Here is a 16,631-nt window from a genome sequence, read left to right as displayed (position 1 = left end):
CTGCAGCACGAGAGATGCATCTTCAAACATAAACATGTTTGAAGATACACTCTCCAGCAGTGTTACAAGAACATGGAATGTAGAACCTTAGCAGAGTGATAAACATAAAAGAAACACTGCAATAAACATTACACCTATTCCAATAAAAGAATGTAACAAACCGCTTTACATCATCTCCCTTCCCATAAAAATGAAATAAAAGCCTGAAATAAAAGGAATATAGTAATCTTTGAATCTTACAGGAATAGAACAATTGCGATAAGATTTATGTGAGACTGAAGCCATACTTGAAGAAGGAGCAATAGGTTGAATCACAGGTGACGCTTGTGAAGAAGTAGATGTGACGATTGAAGATGATAATTCAGGAGTAAAAGCGTTGTCTGATGAAGAACCAATAGGAAAATGTGAACAGTCATATTCATCTGTAATAGAATTCTTGCAAATAAGTATTCTCTTGGCTTGTTCATGTGAAATTTTAACAACAGCTCTCTTACTCCACCACCCTTTCTTTTCCAAGAAAAGTGAACCTTTTGAAGTTTTGACAACTTGAATAGGTAAAGAAAATTTAGAGTCCCCTTTCTTAACCTTGTTGGGGTTCTTAAACAAAACCCAATCTCCAATTTGAAAATCCTTTGTGAATGAAGAACATGACAAATTAAAATATTTCTTTTGAACATTCTGTTTGATGAATACGTTTTTCTTAAGGATGACTTTGTCATGACAAGCCAAACAGGAAATATCATCTTTCTTGAGAAGTTTTATCCAGTTAGGACAAATGTTTCCATTTGTCCATTTGGATTTCTCTTTTTAAGCAGCCTGAAAGGAGAAATCCCTGTTGTAGAGTGAGGGGTGACTAAATATGACCACATTTTCTTTCTTAAAAATAATTCAACAGGAAGGTTGCAAGCTAAAGCTGATTGTATACCTTCTTTTATAAATCTGTTCATCCTTTCAATGAGACCATTAGAGGATGGGGAGTGAAGGGCCACTTTTAGATGTTTGACATCGTGAGCTTTAAAGCAATCTTGCATGGTTGTGGAACAAAAGTGTGAACCATTATCTATAACAACTTCTTTGGGAGATCCTTCTGATTGAAAAACTCTATTAAGGAACTTTATAACAGCAATAGAATTAGGAGAATCACAAAAATCAAAATCAACCCATTTGGAGTGATAGTCACTAAGTGCAACAATGTAGCTACTGTTAGGAAGCAGATCGAATGGAGCAGCAAAGTCAATTGCAATTTTAAGCCATGCCTCCTCAGGTACAGGTACAGGGTGAAGAGGAAGTTTGTCGATCTTCCAATGTTTGTCAGAAAGTAAACAAGCATCACATGCATCAATCCACTGAGTGACATCTCTATCTAAAGCAGGCCACCAAAAGTGTTCTTTAAGTTTTCTAGAAGTCGCTCCTACTCCCAGATGTCCCTCATGAGCAGATTCAAACAATTTAATGCGGATAGAATAGGGAGGGATACATTGATCTCCACGCATTAAAATATCATTAACAATAGAAAGATCATCTGAAACTTGAGCATATGACTTTAATGAAGCAGGAAGAGAACGTTCTATGGGCCAGCCAGAAATAATCATGTTCCTGACTGCTTGCAAAATTTGATCATTATAATATGCTTGAAACCAATCAGATTGTGACAAGGTGGGAAAGGTGGACAAAGAGTCATTGATGGATGCCACCACACATTCTATGTCATCAAATTTTGGGTCAGGAAGATTGTCTTTTAAGGGAAGTCTAGAAAGACAATCTGCTCTGACGTTGAGTCCACCAGAAATATGTTGAATGGTAAAATTTTATTTTTGAAGCCTGGAAAGAATGCGTACCAATCTTGCCGAGGCATTGCCAGTACCATTACCGTTGATTAGATGCAATAGGGGTTTATGATCACTCAGCAGTATGAAATGGGAACCTCATATGTAACTTTTAAACTTTTCAACGGCCCAGGAGCAGGCGAGTGCCTCTCTCTCTATAGTGCTGTAATTCATCTCAGCAGAAGAGAGAGACCTGGAGGCGAAACCTATTGTGCTTTCTTTCGCACCAAACCATTGGCATAACACAGCCACCAAACCCAATTGACTGGCGTCTACTGAAATAGAGCATTGAACACCCGGAGTGAAAGAAGACAATGCTGGGGAATCAGTGATTACCTTTTTGATAAGGTTGAAAGAAATATTCAACTCAGGAGACCATACAAACTTCACATTTTTCTTTAGAAGATCACGTAACGGTTGTACAATCTGTGAATAACCTTGAATGAATCTTCAGTAGTATTCAGTCATGCCCAAGAATGATCTTAGAGCATCTTTATCTTTGGGTATTTGCAAATTAGAGATGGCCTGGGTAAGTGAAAATGTTGGCTTGATACCGTTTGAGGAAATAGAGTGACCTAAGTAATCAACCTCTGACTTAAAAAATTTACATTTGTCTTGACCTAAGGTGATGCCTGCATCTCTGAAGTGTGAAAGAACTTCTTTAAGTGTCTGAACGTGTTCATGTTTATTTTTTGAGAAAATTAAGACATCGTCTTGGTAAGCCTGAACAAATTTGATATTTTTTAGTAAACAATCCATAAACTTTTGAAAGACGCTGGCCGCAGAGGCTAGGTCAAATGGTAGCCTTAGATATTTATAGGCTCCAAAAGGGGTAATGAAAGTTGTCAAGCTAGTAGACTGGGGAGACAGGGGAATTTGATGGTATGCGCTACGAAGGTAAAGTAAGGTGAAATATGTTGACCCGTTGATACCAGTTAGTAGGTCTTGAATCTTGGGGAGAGGGTGACAATCAATGAGTATATTTTGATTGAGGGAGCGAAGGTCGGCACAGATGCGGATACTGGAATCTTTTTTTCTGACAATCACAATGGGACTAACCCACTGAGAAGAATCTGTTGGTTCAATAATACCTTCTGAGACCATTTTGTCTAATAAATTCTTCAAGTCATCTCTTACACTAAGGGGAGTGGACCTGAGTTTATGTGTAACAGGTATGGCACCTGGCTTAAGTTTAATCAAATGCTAAAATGTTTTAATTTTACCTATCTTGGTATTAAAAACCTCTGGAAATTGTGTAACAATGTCATTAATCATTAGATTGGTATCATCTGAAATAGATGAAATTTCGATATCATTAACTTGAACAGGATTGTCGGATCCAGGGACAAGTTTCAAACCCATTTTTGCGAGGTCCTGCCAGCCTACTATGTTCTTTCCTCTTATGGCAACATATAATTTGGTATTAGTGTGCCTACCAAGACAAGAAATATGTGACACAAAAAATTCAAGCATGTCTATATTTTTGCCTCCGTACGCTTTAGGAATAATATCTAGTTTTGAGAGAGCCATGGAAGAAGACCATAATTTATCAAACAAAATGTCAGAAATTATGGTAACAGGGGCACCTGAATCAGCCATCATGTCAATTGACTTATCATCAATCAGAACTACACATGTTGGGTCTTTAGCACGTTCATGGTTAGGTAAATCCTCACAAGAATCAATGGCTAAAATTTCCTTTTTTATAAGATTATTGGAAGATAAATCTACGGTATTGATATTCAGATTCTGCAATGATTTCTCAAGGGGAGCAAAATCAAGGGAGGAAACATTTAAGTCTGGATTTTGAAATTCGTGTGAGGAAATAGAACCAACATGAATAGAGTGTTTGCTTCTGCAAATAGAGCTAAAGTGCCCTATTTTATTACAATTTGTACATTTCTTACCTAAAGCAAAACAAATGGGGCTATTACTAAGATGTGATCTAGAGCCACATCTTTAACATATAGTGGTAGGTTGCCTTTGGAAGGGTTTGGTGAATTTGTTCTTGACAGCAATAGCATTTACAGACATATCATTTTGAACAAAATTAACGGGTGAAACATTTTCATTTGCAATACATTTCGAGGAAATAATGCTTCTCTCAATGCTTTTAGCCATATCAATGACTTCTGATAGGGTAGGATCCCTACAGCTTAAAATACGCTCCTGGCTTTTCTTATGATAACAGCTATATATACAAACTGATCCCTTATATACATATCCAATAAAGCACCAAAATTACAATCAGCGGATACGTTTCTAATAACTGAAATAAAATCTTCCACAGTTTCATCAGAATTTTGTTTTCATTTCATAAAGTTGAAGCGTTCAAGCATAACATTTGGTTGTTCCAGAAATTTTTTGTTAAGTCTCTGAATAGCGTCAGTATAAACATTCCAACCATCGCCATTTCCAGGAGGAGGTATTGTGGTTGGTAAATTATCAAAGATCTGACGACCAGCTTTTCCCAAATGGCTATAAAGTATTGCTAATTTTCGTTTGGCTGAATATTCCTCAGCATCAATGGTAACCAAATAGTTTTCAAAGCTGCGAAACCATAGCTTCCAAGATTCAACAGGTTTCCCATTAACAGGAAGGAAATGGTTTAAATGTACAATTTGTTGATTGGTTGCCATGTTATTTATGTTTTTTCAAAGTATATAGATTGGTATGCAATGTATGACGTTTTATTTCCAGGAATGAACAAACGCTAAATAAATAGTGCTGAAAGTAAGTCAAATGTTAACTCCCTTTTTAAACTTTAAACTATTACAAAGTACATCACCATTTTAGATGCTTCCCGATGAATGAATCAGTTTAATTCCATGCGAAGTTAAATTGAAATTGAGCAAAGTAATAAACAGGTACTTTCATTGACCAGCGTGTGAGAAAGCCTTTGTTTCCAAACTGAAAATCGGCACCGCTGCATGAAGCGCTGTGGAAACACCTGTATGCTGGTGGGATAACTTGCTCCTGAAAAGCGGACTGAAATACCTTAAATATGTCGGCCACCGTTGCGTGATGACATCATCACGTTCCACTCTCACGGACAAGCCGGTGAGTTTGCGTTGAAGAGATTATCCAAAAGAGTGTAAATTCAGTTTAAGCTGAATGACTGCTCGTATTTTGCTCGCAGAAAAAAGGGCAGGCTCTCCAATCGAAGGTTAAAGAGACAACAATAGCAGTAACAAGTTAAATCTTTTGATTTTTTGATGAATCCGTGAAATGCTGATAAATCCCGTCGGCAAATGTAAAGTGCAGGTTATGCAAAGATCCAAACGAACACGAAGAGGAAGTTCAATCCAAAATAAGGTTTAATCTTTGTATCAGCATAACACAGGAGTGCTGCTGTTCTCCGGGAAGCACGACTGTTGAATGGCGATTCAACAGCTGTTGACAAACCCCTTTACACTAACGCATCCACTTCAGGAACCTGTTTTTGATCTTTTGACCACAGGGTCAAAGCCCTGCAGGTCCACGCAGCCTTTCGTTCTTCAAAGGTCAAGAACATTGTATTGAGCAAATAGACACTAAAATGCCAAAATTGGATATAGAGAAAATCCTCGTTGTCGAAGCCATTGGAGAGTCACGGTGGCAGGTGGATCCGCAGAGGAGCTCATCAACATCGGCTGACTGAAGCATAGGACATTGCTGGGAGCAGCAGCTCCAAAGGGAATCACGAGGCTCTCCATGTCCAAGGTGGGAACCCTGAAAGCAGGTGAAGTCTGACATCACACCCCATTATGTCATCATCGGGGTACCTCTCAGCATTGGTCCCAGTTAAGTCCTCCATGTTTGGACTTAGAAGCTTTATAGGAAGTTAGGATCCTGTAAGCGGAGCAAACCAGTAGGTTGTGGCTGGTGCAGCGCAGAAAATTGGCTACACTCTTACCCGTCACAATTACATAATATGAACGTGCACTTGTTTGTTGTGAGTTCTAACAGCATTAAAATAAGGGTTGCACTTGACATTTATTACTAGAGTGCATTCACTGTAGGATTTAGCAAATTTACTCATATTGTGTTCCCTAACTGTATTAATTAATATCCTTTAAAAACTTGATGAATAAACCATCCTTACTTAGTAGACATGCACTCATTATAAAATGAGATCGATTTACATAATGCGTGCCTTAATACATTAAATGGCATTTACTGTTTAGGTGTTGAAGTAGAAACCATCCTCTAAGAAATGTATGTAATGTATGTACTAATGTTTGATATATTGCCTTAAAATGTAGTTTTTAAACATACTTATATCTATACATTTAAGATTTCACTGTGTGCCACTTGTAATGCAAATCTAATGTACTGACATTTTACATTTACTTGTATTTAAATGTGCACACGCATATTAAATGTGCACTCTTGCTTTAGCACACTAAGGGGCCTATGACGTTGTCGGGCAGAAAGCCTCCTCCCGACAGTTGGAATCTGCTGGACCATCTCGGAGCCACTCCAACCAACTCGGTCGGCTTATATTCCAGCCACCCGATTACGATGTTCGCGGTCGAAATGTAAACTGGTCTGTAATTCCGAATCGGTTCTGAGCAACTTGCGGAGTAGTTGTGTCGCTCAGAACCGCATCGTACACCCCTATGGACAGCAATTCTGCCCACGGAATTACGATGTTGTTTTCCAACAGCCTTTCCGCGTTGGCCTGTCCGACACGGAAAGGCTGTTGGAAAGTTACTTTGGGGCAGTGCTTAATTTGAGCCGGAGCTTTCCGGTGCTGAGCACCGGCACTTAATTGGTTTCCGGTGCTCGGCACCGGCACCTAATTGTCAACACCACGCTCAGGGCAGTCTGCCACAAGGTGGCGCTGCTCATGTAATTTAGAGATGAGCAGTATAACAGTTGTTTAGGAAAAGAATTTACATGAAAAAATTACTAATACCTGCCTCCTCAGTAATTCCTTTAGCTTTGGTGAAGTGGAATAATCTGAACTGTCGCATTTACATGCAAGAGAGATGGTTAGTAGTTGTTTTGGCAGCGATGACGAGGCGATGGGTGATGCAAGCTGCAGTGGTCTCCTGGTCAGAGCCCTGGCACTTAATATTTTACAAATTAAGCACTGCTTTGGGGGCCCCTGGAAGGGCCCCATTGGACTGCATCCTATGGTTGATGGCCGAGGGGGTACCTAAGGGACCCCTCTGTAAAACCCTGCACTGTGTGGCAGGCACCATAGGGAGCCTACCACAGGGTACAGGGCTTCAAGCAAACACCTCATTTCCCATAGAAGCCTGTGTCACAGCCGGTTCTCTGGCATAACATGGGCTCTGACTGAACAGTGTTCGGTCGCATCGTACTCCGTCGGTCGTAACCGCTGACTGCAAGTCGGTCAGTCCTGATTCCGAGACAGTGTCGAACAGAGGCTTTCTGCCCGACATTGTAATCGGCCCCTCAGTTGGCATTTTAGGCCTACATTTCCAGGCTGGTACAGAACCATCCTCTTAGCGTGGACACTAATTTAGGTGATTCTAGATTTGCCTATGTATAGACAAGAAAATCTGAGATTCTTTTCTGATCATCAAATATTATTGTTAATATTTTGTGTTTGTGATGACTGAAACTTCTTGTTTGTTTATTAGGAGGTTGGGTTTCCCAGTTGGTATTCTGTATCTTTATAGCATGGTGCTGAGAGTCATGTACCTTAACTAGATTATTAACTCTTAATAAACGTTCTAACTATAGTTACTGATTCCTGGTCCTTACTGTGTAGCCAAATGGGCTACACTGTTAATTGAAATTTGATTGATGAAATGTTAACTCCATTCACCTGCCAGTCGGGAAGAAAGGTCCATCGAAGGACCAATGGTAGGAGGGTTGGCCCAAAACGTTGCATGATGTCCGACGTGAAGTTCGACGTCAGCGGCTGCAGCTCTGCAGTGGTCTGGATGTAGCCTCTGGCTCATTTTGCATACAGTTTTCCAAAAGTTTCCAAGTGTCCAGTCTTGCGATTGAGGTGGGAAAAGTACACTCTAAAACCAGCCAAAAGTCTAGCACCTTTTAAACACCATGAAGGATTAGGACTCGATCAAGAAGCCACCAGCAGGGTTCAGGGCAAAACCAGTTGAAACTGGTCAGCTGTGCGTAGTAGAGTCTTGGGCTTCTTGGAGCTTTTGTGTTCCTGGAGCTTAAAAGGAGGCTAGTCAACTAGCCTTCGGAGTCCACTCCTCAGTCCTGGTACAAGTGGGGAGCAGGTTCAACCCTTGGGGTTTCTATCTACAGTTTCAGCAGCAGGTGCAGTCCCACTTCTAACTTTCACAAGTCCAGAGGTGTTCTGAATAAGGTACCCAGAGGTGCCACTTTTATACCTGACACTAGCTTGTCGGTGGGGTAATCTCACTGGTCAACAGGGAAAAAGTTCCCTGGGACAATCTACCCACATTGATATAATTTCCTAGGGTTGGCCCTAAACAATCACAGAATGCCTTCTCTACCAAAATCCAAAATGTCAGAACCTTTCGTCTGCTGGCCAGAGCTATGAGCACACCCTGAGGTATATCTACGGAAATGAGGAACTCCCTTGAAAACCAGTTCCCAGTGGGATTGGTGCCACTCTGGCTTCTTGGACAATGGCAGGGACAGGCCAAGTTGTTAGTTACATCTGCCTGTGACAGGGGATGTCCCATTGAAGCTTATGCAGTTGGTGGGCGCATCCCCAAGGTCCTCCTGTCAGGAGGAGGTCACACCTCTTCCCACCCAGAGCCATTTTGTTCCTTTTCATGGGAGCCATTCACACCTCTTTGCAGGAGGCAAGCAGGCCGCCAGGTGACAGTTATGGATTACCTCTGAAAGGACTACTAGAGGCTTTAGGCAGGAAAATGCTAATTTTCTAAAAGTGGCATTTTTGATATAGTATTTTAAATCTTACCACCAGATTGAATTTTAAATTATTACTATTTTGTGTCCTCAAACTAGATCCTTGTTCTAGGTATCTCAAAACTGAAGTTATGCACTATTAAATGTTATAATGTAACCCAATGCTTTGGGGTAAATTATAACATCTTGGAGATTTTTCACTGCTAAGCTAACTAAAACATAAGAACAGATACATGTTAGACCCGGCCCTCGTAACATAGCCATCCCTGTCCCCGCACCACATAACCTGACCCCTGCACCTCACGCAGCCCCCGAGCCCACGGCCTAGCCGATCCTTCCCACCAGAACACACACACACCCGACCCGGGCTTCCCCGTCCGTGGCCTTCCTCCCTTCGGCCACACCGGGCCCGCGTGCCCACTCCATGCACCATGATGGCCGCCCGGCCCCAGCGCGACCCTGGCCTAGAGGTGCCACTCCGGCTGGAGGACATCGCGCTCCCATTGGGATAAGAGAGGGAGGTGCAGTTTCCATCGCACCTCTGAGCTCCCCTGGGAAGGTGGGTTTCGATCGGCCCTCCGACCTCCCCGAGGGCTGGCTGCCTGCTGGGTGTCTGGGACTCCTCCCGACCCGGCCCTGAAAGGATCAAAAGACAATGGCAGGAAACCCCGACAAGCGACCCCCAGGTGACAAGACCCCTGCCTGCACAGACTCCGGACATCAAAGAGGAGTCGTCCTATAACAAGGGGTGCTCTGGGACTGTCCGGCAGATTCGCCTTTGGAAACACCTGAGCCCTGCTGAGTGACTCACGGCTCCCTGAAGATCGTAAGACCTCCGAACTTGTGCTTGAGCCCTGCTGAGTGACTTGCGGCTCCCTGAAGATCGTAAGACCTCCGAACTCGTGCTTGAGCCCTGCTGAGTGACTCGCGGCTCCCACAGACTCTCTTGGTCCCGCCGGACCCCGACGACGACAAGCGTATCCCCCAGCTCGAGGATTGTGAGCTGTGTGCCGGGTACGCTCCTGCATTTGATCCATATCCCCAAAGACTGTCCCGCTACCTCCTACCCCCCCTCCAAGACTCTGTGAGCCCGCGCTCCACTTGTATATATTTGCCTTGCTGATCATAAAGATCCTACAACTCTGATCTGATAAAGATTTGTTCTTAAGAACTCCCGGTGTGGTGTCTCTTTGTCGTGTGGGGCCGAGTGTACGATCCTAGATACGAGATTCCTCCCCTGAGGAGTCTCCCGCCAGTGCCCGGCTACGATACCTCGAGGGTTGGTCTCAGGATAGCCAGGGCCCCCTCCGGGCTCCTCTGAGGTCGCCTTCTAACATTGGTGGCAAGCGACGGGATTCAGGCCCATAATCTAGAGATCGTACCGTGAACGGCTGACGCACTACCGACAAAGATGGCAGAAGGAAACGCCGTGGTTCTCACAGAAAACGACACCAGTGCCGTGTTTCAGGCGGAACAACTGGAGGAGTACACGCACAGAGAATTGAAGCAATTCTGCAAAGAACTCCAAATCGCTACCACTGGTCTCAACACCAAAGAAGATATGCAGAAGGCACTAAAAGCTTGGGTGGATTCTGGAGCCCCCCGCCCAGAAGGAGCGGTGGAGCTCCACGACGAAGCTGGACCCTCCCAAGGAGAACGCAGCAGCAACCAGGTGCGAAGCTTCGTACCAGACGGGGGCCTATCCCCGGAGGAACTCACAGACAGAGAAAGAAGTCGCCATCACGAACTCGAATTAGCCAAACTCAAAATCGAGGGCGAGTTGAAATTAGCCGAGAAAAAGCTAGCAGTGGAACAGATGCGGGTGCAAGGAGAACTAGAAGAGAAGAAACTCCAACGGGAACACGAAGGAAGGAGACTTCAACTGGAGCACGAACGCAGCTTGAAGGAAATGGAGCTAAAAGCAAAAGGCGAAGAAGCGCGGCCCGCGGGGAACCGAGAGGCGGCCTTTCCGGCGGAGCAGAAGGTCCACATCCCCAAGGACGTGGTCAAAGAATATTACAAAAACGATGACATTCAACAGTGGTTCAGGGCCTACGAGGTCGCCATGACCTCCCATCGGGTCCCGCAGAAGGATTGGGGGGCCGGGTTGTGGGGACGATTCCTGAGCGAAGGGAGAGACACCCTGCTCGACCTACCAACCTCCATGCAGACCTCCTACGACCACATGAAAGAGGCCCTCCTCACAAGGTACGGCCTCACCCCGGAGATGTACCGCCAGCGGTTCCGGGACTGCAGGAAGATCCCGGGCACCACCTGGGTGGAGTATGTAAACTTCTTCAGCCGCGCATTCGATGGGTGGATCAAGGGCAGCAAGGTAACCACCCTAGAAGAACTAACCGACCTCATGTTGTGGGAACACCTGGCTGCGAACTGCTTTGTGGAACTGCGCCAGCATCTGCTCGACAGCAAGCTCACGGATCCGAGAAAGCTGGCTGTCGAGGCGGATCGCTGGACCAACACCCGGGTCTCCCGGGGCCCTGTAGGAGAGTACCCCCGAGCCAGTCAGGGACCACCCCGCCAGAGAGGGGGGGGAACCAGGGAGGGCAGAGAGAGTCCCAGTCCAGTCCCCCGAAGACCCAACCTCCGCCTTTCCCGGCACCCCCACCAGCTGTATCCGGCCCCCCCCTGAGACGGGGGCACCGGGTGACCATCACTTGTTTCCGTTGTCAGAAGCCCGGGCATTACGCCAACGACCCTGAATGCCCCATGGCCCCACACACCACCCAGGCAGCACCCCCCGCTAGACAGATAGCCAATGTAGCACTGGGGGAAGAGGTTGAGGAGACCGTAGAGTGGGAACCCGCAGCCATGGCCCTAGTATCCTTAGGAGATAGAGAAATGGTCCCTGGAAGCCTCCTGCCCTCCAACACGAAGAAATATGGGCAGCTCGTAACGATCAATGGCCACCAAGTAGAAGCCCTCCGTGACACCGGGGCCAGCATCACCGGTGTCCTCAGTCATTTGGTCAACAAAGACCAGGTCCTCCCCAACGTCTTTTGCCCGGTCATTTCCGCTGACAACACGGAAAGTCTGTGTAAAGTAGCCCTGGTGCCTTTTGAATGGGGAGGGGTGGTCGGTAAACTGAAAGTCGCAGTGAGAACCTCCCAGCCAGTCGACTGTCTCCTGGGGAACGACCTGGAAAGTTCCCCCTGGAAACAAGTCGAGCGCAAGACCCACCTAGGGATGATGGGTCTCCCTGAGTGGGTGTGCGCCACCACCCGATCCATGGCGACCCGACTGACGCCCCTGGGGGAAGTTGACGATGCCCCAACCACTGAAGATAGGATGGTCCTCGCCGAGGGTCCCCACATCCCCCCACAAGAAGGGTCGGTCGCCAGTGACGAACCCCCACCTTCCGACTCCGCACAGGTCACTGAGTTAGGCGATCTGCCCGAATTGGCCCAGTGGCGCCACGAGGGGGGCCCCTCCCGAGAGGAGTTCTGCCGAGAGCAGGCTACCTGTCCTTCCCTGGTCGGGCCCCGGCAACAGGCAGAGGCCCAGGCCGCGGGCGACCAAACTGGAACGCACCGGGTGTATTGGGAGAATGACCTTTTGTACAGCGAGCAGAAGTCGGTGGAGCTGGGATCCGCCCGAGTGCTGGTGGTACCCCTACGCTTCCGAGACCTCCTCCTGGGCTTGGCCCACGACGTTCCCCTCGCAGGCCACTTGGGCCAGGACAAAACCTACAGTCGCCTTGTGACTCACTTCTACTGGCCCAGAATGAAAGCAGATGTAGAAGCCCACTGCAAGTCCTGTCCCACGTGCCAGGCCAGTGGGAAGAGCGGAGGAAAGCGCAAGGCTCCCCTCCAACCCTTCCCTGTCATCAGTACCCCTTTTGAGCGGGTCGGGATCGACATCGTGGGGCCTCTGGACCCCCCAACCTCCCAAGGGCATCGCTTTATCCTCGTCCTGGTGGATCATGCCACCCGATACACTGAAGCCATACCCCTGCGCACCGTCACAGCCCCCGTGGTGGGCCGGGCGTTGATGGGAATCTTCTCCCGTATGGGTTTTCCCCACGAGGTCGTGAGCGATCGCGGTACGAATTTCATCTCCAGATACATGACGTCCTTGTAGCAACAATGCGGAGTGTCCTATAAATTCACCACCCCGTACCACCCCCAAGGGTACGACCTGGTAGAGCGGTTTAACCGGACTCTGAAGGGGATGATCGCGGGCTTAGAAGAGCCCCTCCGGCGTAAGTGGGACGTCCAGCTCCCCTGCCTCCTGTTCGCCTACCGAGAAGTTCCCCAGAAATCCTTGGGGTTTAGCCCCTTTGAGTTACTCTACGGGCACCCCGTCTGGGGGCCCCTCAGCCTGGTCAAGGAAGGGTGGAAGGCTGCGCCCCGAGGCCACCCCCGAGATGTGTTCCGATACGTCCTGACTCTCCGAAACCAGACTAGGAAGTTCCAAGAGATGGCCGAGGCCAACCTGGAGGCGAGCCAGGAAGAGATGAAGCGCTGGTATGACCAGAATGCCACTCTGGTCGAGTTTCAGCCGGGCCAGCAGGTATGGGTCATGGCCCCCGTGAAACCCTGCGCCCTCCAGGATAAATGGACCGGGCCCTTCAAAGTGGTTGAGCGGAAGAGCCAGGTCACGTACTTGGTGGACGTCCAGTCCCCACGGGACCCCCTCCGGGTCCTCCACGTGAACTGCCTCAAGCCCCACTTTGTGCGGACGGAGCTGAGCCTCCTGCTGGCCACTGATGACGGGTCCGAGGAGGAGTCGGATCCCCTCCCTGATCTCCTGTGCACCAAAGAGAAGGACGGCTCCATAGAGGGAGTGAACCTCTCCCCATCCCTCACTTCCCAGCAACGGGAGGATTGCCGCCAGCTCCTAGGGCAGTTTTCCGACCTCTTCTCCCTGGTCCCCAAAGTCACCGACTGGTGTGTCCATGACGTGGACACCGGAGACAGCCCGCCGGTGAAACACCGAGCCTACCGAGTCCCTGATCGGGTCCGGTCCTGCATTCAGGCCGAGGTCTCGAAGATGTTGACCTTAGGAGTGATCGAACCCTCAGACAGTCCCTGGGCCAGCCCCGTGGTTCTGGTCCCAAAAGCAGCTGCCCCCGGTGTCGCCCCAGAACTCCGCTTCTCCGTGGACTACCGGGGACTCAATGAAGTCACCCGAGCTGATGCCCACCCCATTCCCCGAGCCGACGAGCTCATTGACCGACTCGGGGCTGCTCGGTTCCTCAGCACCTTCGATCTCACCTGCGGCTACTGGCAAATCGCGTTCACAGAAGGAGCCAAGGAGCGGTCCGCCTTCTCCACCCCGGATGGGCACTATCGCTTTCGCGTGATGCCCTTCGGGATGAAAAATGCCCCGGCCACCTTCCAGCGACTGGTAAATAGAGTCCTGGCCGGGCTGGAAAAATTCAGCGCTGCCTATCTAGACGATATCGCAGTTTTTAGTTCCGAATGGAGTGAGCACCTCCAGCACCTCCGGAGGGTGCTAACCGCCCTGCGCCAGGCAGGCCTCACCGTGAAAGCCAGCAAGTGCCAGATTGGGCAAGGTTTGGTAACCTACCTGGGCCACCAGGTCGGAAGCGGCCAGGTCGCCCCTCTACAGCCCAAAATCGACGCCATCCTAGCCTGGGAACCCCCCACTACCCAAACGGAGGTCCGCGCCTTTCTGGGCCTCACGGGCTACTACCGGAGATTCATCCGGGAGTACGGCAGCCTCGTCGGTCCCCTCACGGGGCTCACGTCCAAGAAACAGCCCAAGAAAGTGCAGTGGACCCCTGCCTGCCAAGAGGCGTTCGATGCCCTGAAAGCGGCCATGTGCACTGCCCCCGTCCTCCAGGCCCCCGACTACTCCAAGGAGTTTGTGGTCCAAACGGACGCCTCCGAGCATGGAATTGGGGCCATCCTGTCCCAGGTGAATGACCAAGGCCTAGACCAGCCCGTAGCCTTCCTCAGCCGAAGGCTGTTGCCCAGAGAACGGAGATGGAGCACCATCGAGCGCGAGGCGTTCGCCGTAGTCTGGGCCCTCAAGAAATTACGCCCCTATCTGTTCGGCACCCATTTCAAGGTCCAAACCGACCATCGCCCCTTGCGATGGCTCATGCAGATGCGAGGAGAAAACCCCAAACTACTGCGGTGGTCAATCTCCCTCCAGGGGATGGATTTCACCGTGGAACATCGCCCTGGTACTGACCACGCCAACGCCGATGGCCTCTCCCGGTTCTTCCGCCTCAGCGAAGAAAACCCCCAAGAGGATGGGTAGTTCTCTCCGGCTTTCAGCTGGGGGGGACGCGTGTTAGACCCGGCCCTCGTAACATAGCCATCCCTGTCCCCGCACCACATAACCTGACCCCTGCACCTCACGCAGCCCCCGAGCCCACGGCCTAGCCGATCCTTTCCACCAGAACACACACACACCCGACCCGGGCTTCCCCGTCCGTGGCCTTCCTCCCTTCGGCCACACCGGGCCCGCGTGCCCACTCCATGCACCATGATGGCCGCCCGGCCCCAGCGCGACCCTGGCCTAGAGGCGCCACTCCGGCTGGAGGACATCGCGCTCCCATTGGGATAAGAGAGGGAGGAGCAGTTTCCATCGCACCTCTGAGCTCCCCTGGGAAGGTGGGTTTCGATCGGCCCTCCGACCTCCCCGAGGGCTGGCTCCACGCCTGCTGGGTGTCTGGGACTCCTCCCGACCCGGCCCTGAAAGGATCAAAAGACAATGGCAGGAAACCCCGACAAGCGACCCCCAGGTGACAAGACCCCTGCCTGCACAGACTCCGGACATCAAAGAGGAGTCGTCCTATAACAAGGGGTGCTCTGGGACTGTCCGGCAGATACGCCTTTGGAAACACCTGAGCCCTGCTGAGTGACTCGCGGCTCCCTGAAGATCGTAAGACCTCCGAACTTGTGCTTGAGCCCTGCTGAGTGACTCGCGGCTCCCTGAAGATCGTAAGACCTCCGAACTCGTGCTTGAGCCCTGCTGAGTGAATCGCGGCTCCCTGAAGATCGTAAGACCTCCGAACTTGTGCTTGAGCCCTGCTGAGTGACTCGCGGCTCCCACAGACTCTCTTGGTCCCGCCGGACCCCGACGACGACAAGCGTATCCCCCAGCTCGAGGATTGTGAGCTGTGCGCCGGGTACGCTCCTGCATTTGATCCATATCCCCAAAGACTGTCCCGCTACCTCCTACCCCCCCTCCAAGACTCTGTGAGCCCGCGCTCCACTTGTATATATTTGCCTTGCTGATCATAAAGATCCTACAACTCCGATCTGATAAAGATTTGTTCTTAAGAACTCCCGGTGTGGTGTCTCTTTGTCGTGTGGGGCCGAGTGTACGATCCTAGATACGAGATTCCTCCCCTGAGGAGTCTCCCGCCAGTGCCCGGCTACGATACCTCGAGGGTTGGTCTCAGGATAGCCAGGGCCCCCTCCGGGCTCCTCTGAGGTCGCCTTCTAACAATACCCAATGGGCATTTAGGACACACTTTAGGGGTGACATATATATTCAAAGGGAAGGTTTAGGCCTGGTAAATGAGTTATTTTGCCAGGTACAACTTGCAGTTTTAGAACTGCCCACTTAGGCTAAAGGAGCAGGCCTGAAAATGCTTTGTATTGTCACTTTAGTGGTTGCACAATATGTGCTGCAATCCACTAGTAACATTTAACTTACTGGTCCTAGGTACACTGGTTACTATATAGTAGGGACATATAGGCAGTGCTTAATTTGCCCCCATAAGGATGCCACTGCAGATTTTACCACCTATTGCCCCTGCCAGCACTGCCAATGACAGTACCAATACAACAACTAACATTACACTCAAGTGACAATTCAGACTAGTCCATGCCACCAAAAGCTAGAGGAATTGCTTTGGCAGCAGGCCTTAGTCATATTAGAGGAGTTGGCCTAACGGCTTGGGCACTCGACCTCGGACCTGAGGAACTGGGTTTGAGTCTCGGTAATAACGCTGAACATCCTGTGATTCTGGGCATA

The 16,631-nt window shown here is 49.1% G+C and overlaps 1 protein-coding gene across 1 annotated transcript in view; it reads left to right on the top strand.

Annotated features, from left to right (window-relative positions):
* The window catches only part of GLRA2 (glycine receptor alpha 2), a 938,599-nt gene that overhangs the window by 640,214 nt on the left and 281,754 nt on the right, over window positions 1-16,631 (top strand). The gene's annotated exons all lie outside the window — the stretch shown is intronic.

This window comes from Triturus cristatus, chromosome 8, assembly GCF_964204655.1.
Source record: "Triturus cristatus chromosome 8, aTriCri1.1, whole genome shotgun sequence".
NCBI lineage: Eukaryota > Metazoa > Chordata > Amphibia > Caudata > Salamandridae > Triturus > Triturus cristatus.
This window is presented reverse-complemented; position numbering and strand designations above follow the sequence as displayed.